General features: G+C 46.3%; 1 pseudogene; it reads left to right on the plus strand.

Annotated features, from left to right (window-relative positions):
* The first annotated feature begins 7163 nt into the window (after window positions 1-7163).
* LOC113029853 (coiled-coil domain-containing protein 106-like) lies at window positions 7164-9704 on the plus strand (annotated as a pseudogene).
* The last annotated feature ends 788 nt before the right edge of the window (window positions 9705-10492 follow it).

Consider the following 10492-nt stretch of genomic DNA (forward strand, 5'->3'; position numbering starts at 1 on the left):
AGTTCATTCGAACCTCTAAGAGGTCTGTGGGTCTCTTGTAATAGGACAACATCTGCCTGTAGTTTTTTGAGTTGGTTAAATATTTTTAACCTCTTTTCTCTGGAGCCAGCTCCATTTATATTCCATGTAATGAACCTCAGTGTACCCATAGATGTTTGTGTATAACTAGGGATGTATGCTGTGTGCATTGCTTAGACAGGTGGAGAGAATACGTCACTTGTTCATAAATAAAGAGAAGGAGGGAGAGAAAAAATGTGTGGCGAGATACTCCCTGAGTCTGACTTTGTGTATGCATAGTTACTAATATGAGTAGGCTTGGCTTAAGTGTGTGTGTATCTTATATGACTGTGTGCGCTGTCTGACTGATGTAAATGTGCTGCCGTTGAGCGCATGGTGCGTATGTGTCGAAATAAAGGATGTTTGTGGATGAGTGTCGAAGCAGGTGATCGAGGCAGTGAAAGGAATAAAGAAAGAAACCAAGGACAGGGGTGAGCAGCATAAAACCAAGAGGGGGAAAAGAGAGGAGGAAAAAGAAAAAAAAAAAAAAAAAAACCACAAAACAAAACGTAAACATTCCAATTAAATCACTGACGGAGAGTGACGGTGCTAATTCTGCTATGAAATCACACTTTAAGATGCGATTTGATACTGGTAAGTTAAACAGATGTTAATGCAAGTTAGTGTGAGTGGATAGGGAAATGGTGTAGCTGATTCTTATCTGGTGTGAGGTTAATACAGCCACGGAGTGATGTTGGGGTCGCGGTGGAGCTGTCCGTCCACGTACAGCCGGTCCACAGCGATGACAGCGCGGGAGCCCTTCTGGATGAAGCCGCGTCGGATTGGGAAGAGGACCCTGCGTCGTTCCAAGATCTCTTTGGGGAACTGGTCGTTCACGCTGAAGTCCGTTCCTTTTAATTCCCTGCCGCGGCTTTTCACATGTTGCTTTTGTTTGAAGTGGCCGAATTTGGCCACAATAGGACGTGGTCTCCCGGCCGTAGCCCGAATGGGGCCGAGGCGATGTACCCGATCGAAGACGATGTTCTTCACAGTGTCCTCCGGCAGCTTCAGGTGGGTTTTGATGAAGCTTTTTACCGTGGTCTCCGCGTCCTCTCCAGCGGCTTCTGGAATACCAGAAAATACCAGATTATCACGCATGCTACGAGCTTGTAGATCGATAACTGTTTCTTTTATTTTTTTATTTTCTCTATTGAGCTGGGTAACATTATCTGTGAGACATTTCACCGACTCCCTTAGCGTGGCATTTTCAGCAGCAAGCGTTTCCACCTGCTGCTGGCTGTACTCCAGGGATTCTCGCAAGCATTTAAATTCTCGGTGAAGAATCTCCACCAAGGACAGCCTTGCGTCGAAACTGGACAATCGCTTGACTCCAATATGTCGGCAATATCTTTGCCGGCTGGCGGTGTTGAGCCGGGGGAATCTGCCGGGCGTTGTCTTTTCGACGACGGCGTCTCAGGTTTGGCCGGGGAAGCTGCACACGGGGTCTTCTTCATCACGAGATCCTGAAAGCACTGATCGATGTAATCTTGGAGAGTCTCTAAACTCTCCTCGTTGTTCTCCAGGGTGTTGGAGATTATTTAGACAAATAGTGTTAGTTATAAGACAATTGATAAGTGTATTTGGTAATGCTGAAGCTTAAATGAATTTGTTCAAATCTAAACTACCATTTGCTTTAATTTTCCGCCAAAATCTCCGGCGTCTGACGTCAGTTACAACATGAGTCGCTTACCTTGTCCGTCACTTCCGTCACTTACTCACCTGCTCCGTCACTTACTCACTGCTTTTCTTTCCAAGCTCCCCGCTTTTCTTTCCAAGCTCCCTAAAAACTACTTCCAAAAACATTCAGCTTTGATATTAATTAGTTTTTTGGGTTCATTGAGAACATGGTTGTTGATCAATAATAAAATTATTCCTCAAAAATACAACTTGCCTAATAATTCTGCACTCCCTGTATATTCACAGTATTCACTCACTGTCTTTAAGGAATCGCTAACTTAGTTTAGATCGTAGCAGCATGGCCTTTTCACCTGTCCCTCCTGCACTCTCCTGCGCCTTGTGTCAGATGTTTTAGTTACTCCTTGGCCTCCTTTAGCAGTAATGATACTTGTAATAAATGTAGCCTTTCTGCAGCTCTGGAGGCCAGGATCACTGAATTGGAGACTCTGCTTCGCTCCCTTTAAAAACCCGAAGCTAGACAGGCCAGGTGCAGCTGAAAATAGCGTAGGCCCCATTTGCCTTCCCCCGACATATTGTCCCGAGCACCTGGGAAAACAGGACGGCTGGTTGATGGTGAGGAGAAGGCATTGTCTTAAACAGAAGCCCCCGGTATGCCCCCCTGAGGCATGTGAAGCTAGAGACACCAGCAGCCATAGTCAATTGTCTTCCAGAGCAGGCGACACTCAGGGAAATTCAAAACTGCTGGCTAAGGGTAAACGTAAACTCAGTAACAAAGTACCTAAAGAAACTATTTAAGATGGATTTTTTTGTGTGTAGACACAACACTGGTTCATCCCTTTTTTCATGTCTGAATGATTCACAGATCAGTGTAAAGTGTAAACATTTACAAAACATTCCTCTGCAAACAAATACCAGACTGAAAATGAGTCCAAAAGGCTTTAGAAAGTCTGGAGAGTTATTGCTCAAGAGCACTTTATACAATTACAAGAAAATCTGGCTTCTTGGAGTAAATCTTTTAAATATATATATTTTTTTAACTGAGGCCACCCCCTTAAGAAGGGGAAACAGAGTGACCCAATGGGGTCATCAACACAGAATTAGTTCTGTATAAAGAACACTGTGGGGAGGTGAAACACAAATAGTCTGTTTCTCCACTCAAGTCTTATTCTTTTCCTTGAAGACATTTTTCAAATTAAGCTTGTTAAACATAGTGCTAAAGCCTTGCAAGCAGGCTATATTGGTTAGCACGGTTAAATGCTGGATATTTCTGCTGCATTAAAATGCAGAAGAACCTAAATAAAGAATAAGAAAATGGTTTCATCTGATAAAACAAATTAGAAGATTTATGTTCTAGACTAGGTCCGTGATATATTTAGTTTAATCACTGTCCCTATGTGGCAGGTGCAGGTGAATGCATGCCTGTCATGCTTTGTTAAATCATCAGATATACCTAGGCCATGTAAATATAAAGAATTAAACTCTTTCTTTGTTTGAATTTGTTTGACCTGGAATGGTCATTATAAAAGAAATGTGTGTATTTCTACACACGTATAAGCCTATTGTCATGGCTACTGAACGGACCCACGCGCAGACAGTTCTTTCAAGGAAACAAAAGGGGATTTATTTACAATAGGGATCACCTTAGTGCAAAATATATGTACAGTGAGTTGGGAGGGGGTCCAGGGCTCCAGGGACAGGTCCGGTGATTCGGTCCAGAATCTACAGACAGAAGGTCAAAGGTTAGTTCCACAACATAAAACACGTGTAAGCGATTCTTCTTTGAATATGCCGCGAGCACGAACTCAGGTGGTTCGACGTTCCAGCGGTGAGCTGCTCTGTGCCACTGCCTTAAATAGCAGCTGGGGAAATCAGCCAGATCAGCCGCAGGTGGACACCATCCACAGGGGTGCGTGGGCCAAGAGTGAGAGCCCGTAATGAGCTCCACCCAGGCAGAGAGGAGGAGGAGAGACAAAAAACTAAAACTAACAACAACAAAACCTGTAGCCAGCGTGGGCCAACCAGAGAGACACGGGGACCGTGACAGTACCCCCCCCTTAACGGGAGCCTCCCGGCGACCCACCAGGCTTATCCGGATGAAGGCGATGAAAGTCGGCAACCATCCCGGGATCCAACACAGCGGAGCGGGGAACCCAGCAACGTTCCTCAAGGCCATAACCCTCCCAGTCCACCAGATAGTGAAGACCCCTCCCGCGACGGCGAGAGTCCATGATGCGGGAGATCGTGTAGGCAGGGAGGCCACCAATGACCCGAGCGGGCGGAGGGGGCCTGGAAGGAGGGCACAATGGACTGGAGAGACACGGCTTAATCTGAGACACATGGAAGACATTGTGTATCTTCATGTTGCGCGGCAACTTAAGGCGAACAGAAACAGGGTTTATCAAAGCAGCAATTTCAAAAGGCCCGATGAAGGTTGAGGTGAGCTTCTTCGATTCGGCATGAACAGGAACGAAGCGTGTGGACAACCAAACCTTTTGACCGATGGTGTACTCAGGAGCGTGAGTGCGGCGCCGGTCAGCCAGACGTTTGTAGCGTTCTTTCGTGCGCAGCAAGGCCGCACGGGTGGCCCTCCAAACCCGGCGACACCTACGAAGGTGAAACTGGACCAAAGGGACAAAGTGCTCACCTTCCAGAGCAGGGAACAGAGGAGGCTGATACCCCAGGGAGGCCTCAAACGGAGATTGCCCTGTAGCTGAAGACGTCAGGCTGTTGTGGGCATATTCCACCCAGGGCAGTTGGTCGCTCCAGATGGTTTGGTTGGAAGCAACTATGCAGCGCAGAGCGGTCTCCAGCTCCTGGTTAGTGCGCTCAGTTTGTCCGTTGCTCTGTGGGTGGTAACCAGAGGAGAGACTGACCTTGGCTCCTAGCGCCGAGCAGAACTCCTTCCACACACGAGAGGTGAATTGCGGCCCACGATCCGAGACCACGTCCTCCGGGATGCCATGGAGGCGGAACACATGATGCGTGAGATGCCGAGCCGTCTCCAGGGCCGTCGGGAGCTTGGGGAGTGCAACAAAATGCGCAGCCTTTGAAAAGCGGTCAACAATAGTCATTATAGTGGTGTTACCTGCTGACTGTGGGAGGCCGGTAACAAAATCCACCGCGATATGGGACCACGGCCGAGACGGTGTGGGTAAAGGTAGCAGCAAGCCGGCCGGAGGTTGATGTCCCAGCTTGTTGCAGGCGCAGGTTGAACAGGCAGAGACGTACTCCCGAACGTCTCGCGATAATGTGGGCCACCAGAAGTAGCGCTGAAGGAAGGTGATCATTCTGTGTACTCCTGGGTGACATGTGAAGCGGGGAGTGTGAGCCCAATGCAGTACCTGAGACCGAGTGGCCGATGGAACAAAGAGCCGCCCCGCTGGTCCTCCTCCTGGATCTGGTTCAGCCCGCTGAGCCTCACGAATGGCCGACTCGATTTCCCATGTTATTGTACCAACGGCACAAGTCGCTGGCAGGATGGGCTCAGGGTCCTGCCTCTCCTCAGGCACCGAGAACTGCCGTGATAGGGCATCCGGCTTCACATTCCGCGAGCCCGGTCTGTAAGAGATTGAAAAGTTGAAACGGGTGAAAAAAAGAGCCCACCTGGCCTGTCGAGCGTTGAGACGTTTTGCTGTTTGCAGGTAAGCCAGGTTTTTGTGGTCCGTCCATACAATGAATGGCTGAGCCGTGCCCTCCAACCAGTGCCTCCATTCCTCCAAGGCCAGTTTTATAGCCAAGAGCTCCCGGTCTCCCACGTCATAGTTGCGTTCGGCTGGGGAGAGGCGGCGAGAGAAGAAGGCACAGGGCCGTAGCTTACCCTCTCGCTGTTGTGAGAGCACCGCGCCGACCCCCGAGTCGGAGGCATCCACCTCCACAATGAATTGGAGTCGCAAGTCAGGCTGAGCCAGGATGGGTGCGGTGGTGAATCGGTCCTTGAGCTGTGTGAAGGCCTTTTGGGCCGCCTGATCCCACTGAAAAGAGAACTTAGGAGAGGTTAAGTGGGTCAAAGGCAGAGCGATTTTACTGAAGTCCCTAATGAACCGGCGATAAAAGTTGGCAAAGCCGAGGAACTGCTGAAGCTGACGGCGATCAGTTGGTTCCGGCCATTCCACAACAGCTTTGATCTTGGCCGGATCCGGTTTGAGGTTACCCTGGTCAATTATGTAACCCAGGAACGCCACTGTTTGAACGTGGAATTCACATTTCTCCCCCTTTACAAAGAGTCTGTTCTCCAGCAGCCGCTGCAGGACCTGTTTTACATGGGTTACATGTTCGGTTTCAGTCTTAGAGAAAATCAGGATGTCGTCCAGATAGACGAAAACGAACCGATCTAGGAAATCACGGAGCACGTCGTTAACCAACGCTTGGAAGATGGCTGGGGCGTTGGTTAGCCCGAAAGGCATCACCAGGTACTCGAAATGACCGAGGTGTGTGTTAAAAGCGGTTTTCCACTCATCGCCGTCTCGGAGTCTGACCAGGTGATATGCATTTCGGAGGTCCAGTTTGCTGAACATGGTGGCCCCGTGAAGGAGTTCGAATGCAGATGAGAGAAGCGGGAGAGGATATTTATTCCTGACTGTAATTTTGTTCAGCCCCCGGTAATCAATGCAAGGACGTAGCGATTTGTCCTTCTTCTCAACAAAGAAAAAACCAGCCCCTACCGGGGACGAGGAAGGGCGTATTATGCCAGCAGCCAAGGATTCTGAGATGTAAGTCTCCATTGCTTCCCGCTCAGGCCGCGAGATGCTGTACAAGCGGCTCGTAGGTAATGGAGCCCCAGGAAGCAATTCAATGGCGCAGTCGTACGGCCGGTGGGGGGGTAACGACCTCGCCCTGTCTTTGCAAAACACCTCGGCCAAGTCGTGATAAACTGGCGGCACAGAGGAGAGGTCCGGTGGTTCCAAAGCCGGGGGCGGTTCGACAGTAGAGGCGAGGGGAGGGGCTGATCTAAGACAGTTCATATGACACTCCTACCCCCACCCAGACACGCACCCCCCTCTTCCAATTTATGCGCGGATTGTGTTGCTGCAACCAGGGGTGGCCCAAAACCAGGGGGGCGTGCGGAGCCTGAAACACAAAAAGGCTGATTGTCTCAGAATGATTGCCAGATAACGTGAGGGTAACCGGCTCCGTAACATGAGTGATGTCTGGTAGGCGCTGCCCCGACAAAGCAGAAACACGAAGGGGGTGTGGCAACGGGTCGGAGACCAAGTTTAAGCGTTTGGCGAGGTGTGAGTCAATGAAGTTTTGTTCGGCGCCAGAGTCTATTAAAGCGGAGAGAGAGTGTGTCATGGTTTGCTTAGTTATCTTGGCTGGCAGCAGAAGACGTGGAGGAGAATCTTGAGAGAGCCCGCCCACCAGTATTCCTGCCTTTACTGGCGGGCGCGCCCTTTTGATCGCAACGGGCAGGTTGCCACGAAATGGCCTATCTTGCCACAAAACAAGCACTCACCCGAAACCAAACGGCGATGGCGCTCAGTGGCGCTAACCCGGGAGTGCCCCAACTGCATGGGTTCCTCCTGGTCCAACTCCTCCCTTCGTTCCCAGCACTGCACTCTTCTGGACAGAGATCTCCAATGTTGTTCCCGGGATCTGCTGGAGCCACTCGCCTAGCTTGGGAGTCACCGCACCTAGTGCTCCGATTACCACGGGGACCACCGTTACCTTCACCCTCCACATCCTCTCGAACTCTTCTCTGAGACCTTGGTATTTCTCCAGCTTCTCGTGTTCCTTCTTCCTGATATTGCTGTCATTCGGAACCGCTACATCGATCACTATGGCCATCTTCTTCTGTTTGTCTACCACCACTATGTCCGGTTGGTTAGCCACCACCATTTTGTCCGTCTGTATCTGGAAGTCCCACAGGATCTTAGCTCGGTCATTCTCCACCACCCTTGGGGGCATCTCCCATTTTGACCTCGGGACTTCCAGGTTATACTCGACACAGAGGTTCCTGTACACTATGCCGGCCACTTGGTTATGGCGTTCCATGTATGCCTTTCCTGCTAGCATCTTGCACCCTGCTGTTATGTCCTGGATTGTCTCTGGGGCATCTTTACACAGCCTGCACCTGGGGTCTTGCCTGGTGTGATAGACCCCAGCCTCTATGGATCTTGTACTCAGAGCTTGTTCTTGTGCTGCCATGATTAGTGCCTCTGTGCTGTCTTTCAGTCCAGCTTTGTCCAGCCACTGGTAGGATTTCTGGATATCAGCCACCTCCTCTATCTGCCGGTGGTACATACCGTGCAGGGGCCTGTCCTTCCATGATGTTTCCTCGTCTCCCTCCTCTTTCTTGGGTTTCTGCTGCCTGAGGTATTCACTGAGCACTCGGTCAGTTGGGGCCATCTTCCCAATGTATTCTTGGATGTTCGTTGTCTCATCCTGGACTGTGGTGCTGACACTCACCAGTCCTCGGCCCCCTTCCTTCCGCTTAGCGTACAGCCTCAGGGTGCTATATATATATATATATATATATATATATATATATATATATATATATATATATATATATATATATATATATATGTGTGTGTATGTGTATATATATATGTATATATATATGTACACCTTATTCACATGATGAGATTTTCTTTAACGAAATCCTCATTCTCTTTAAGCACATAAGCTTACTAAATCATCAATTGTGTAATTGAAAAACAGGGGACTTGTTTCTTGTTTCTAAAACCAGCCATTTTGTTGTTTGCATCCTGCAGAGCAACCTAAAGACGAACCATTCAATGATCCATTTTCCTCGAAGGCTTCTGAAAACTCAGATTCATCTTTCGCATCTTCATCTGTATCGTCTGTGTGGTCATCCTCATCTTCATCCCCAAAGAAGCGAAAGCACAAATACAAGAAAAAGCATTCAAGAGCCAAGAAACCCAAGAAGGAGCAGAAGAAGCTCCGGCAGCGTGGTGAGCAAAAGATTTTGGAAGAGAAGATTTTACAGAAGAGGATACTATAAATGTGACATAAAAGATAGTATTATGATTGTAATTTGTTCTAAAAACTACTCTGTGTTCGCTATGTCATATATATATATATATATATATATATATATATATATATATATATATATATATATATATATATATATATATATGCATGGATTAATATGCTTTGAGCATTTGCTTTTCTAATTATTTGCTTTGTTTTCATTTTCAGTTCAAATGCCAAATGACATTGTGCAGTGATACAAATCCCTCCTCAAGACATTTCCAAAGACGAAGACCATGACCAAAGCTTTTCAGAAGCATGGGCTCGACAGGAACACTGTTGTGTCCACTTCATCAGTTGGGGAGCTTGCTATTGCGGTCCCCAATGTGTACCAGGAGCTACTGTCTAACAAGCCTAGTGGAGAGACGGTACTAGCTTTTGCTAAGCGATGTGAGGCTGCAATTCAAAGCAGTGATGAAGTAAAAAACAAAATAGAAAGTATGAAGGCCGCTGGTACTTTGCTTCCAATTCGAAGAGGGAAATCTGTCTGAAACCCTAATTTGTTCTAAGTGGTTTTGTTTTTTTGAGCATATTGAACTGAAGAAAAGATCTGCAAAACCAATCATTTTTCAAAGATCTGTTCACATATGTGTTGAGTTTCCACACAACTAAGAGATTTACCTGTTAGTTTATTTTATTGGTTTTTTTTTAAAGTTTTAATTTGTATAAATGTGTGTAGAGTAAATAATACAGCTGTGCAGTTTCAGTTAAGGTATAATAATTTATTATATTATAATTATTATAATTTTCCTTTGTTTTATGCCAGTGGTGAATTTAGGGATGGGATTTGTTTCCTTAATATAGTTTTAGCTATCTTTAAAAGGCTTGTATATAAGTTTAGCAATGCTAAATAACTGTTGGTGCTTTATACTTTTTATAGTAATGCCCAGTAATACTTAGAAATGTTTGTTGATCATAAATAAATGTTGACATGTTTTAAACTTTACAATAAGGCTCCCATTTGTCATTTATAAATATTTATTATTCATTAATAAATGGTTTTATGCTTTACACTTTACAATAAGGCTCCCATTTGGCATTTATAAATGTTTATTAGTCATAAATAAATGGTGTCATGTTTTAAACTTTACAATAAGGCTCCAATTTGGCATTTATAAATATTTATTATTCATTAATAACTGGTTTTATGCTTTACACTTTACAATAAGGCTCCCATTTGGCATTTATAAATGTTTATTTGTCATTAATAAATGGTGTTATGTTATGGTTAGGGTGATCGTGGCTCAGGGGGTTGGGAATCGCATCTGTAACCGGAAGGTCGCCGGTTTGATCCCTGGGCTCTCTGTCCTGGTCGTTGTGTCCTTGGGCAAGACACTTTACCCTACTGCCTACTGGTGTTGGCCAGAGGGGCCGATGGCGCGATATGGCAGCCTCGCTTCTGTCAGTCTGCCCCAGGGCAGCTGTGGCTACAACTGTAGCTGCCTCCACCAGTGTGTGGATGTGAGAGTGAATGAATAGTGGTATTGTAAAGCGCTTTGGGTGCCTTGAAAAGCGCTATATAAATCCAATCCATTATTATTATTATTATTATGCTTTACACTTTACAATAAGGCTCCCATCTGGTATTTATAAATATTTATTATTCATTAATAAATGGTTTTATGCTTTACACTTTACAACAAAGCTCCGATTGATAGTTGTGGATATTAATAATGCATTTCTGAAGTACAATTTTATATGATTAAAAAATATGTTTACAAATGCTGATTGTGCTTACAGGATAGTAACTATAGTAACTTAGTCTGAAATGTTTAATATAGCAACTCTAGATGAAATATAT

This window comes from Astatotilapia calliptera, chromosome 9 (genome assembly GCF_964374335.1).
Source record: "Astatotilapia calliptera chromosome 9, fAstCal68.1, whole genome shotgun sequence".
NCBI classification, from domain to species: Eukaryota; Metazoa; Chordata; class Actinopteri; order Cichliformes; family Cichlidae; genus Astatotilapia; species Astatotilapia calliptera.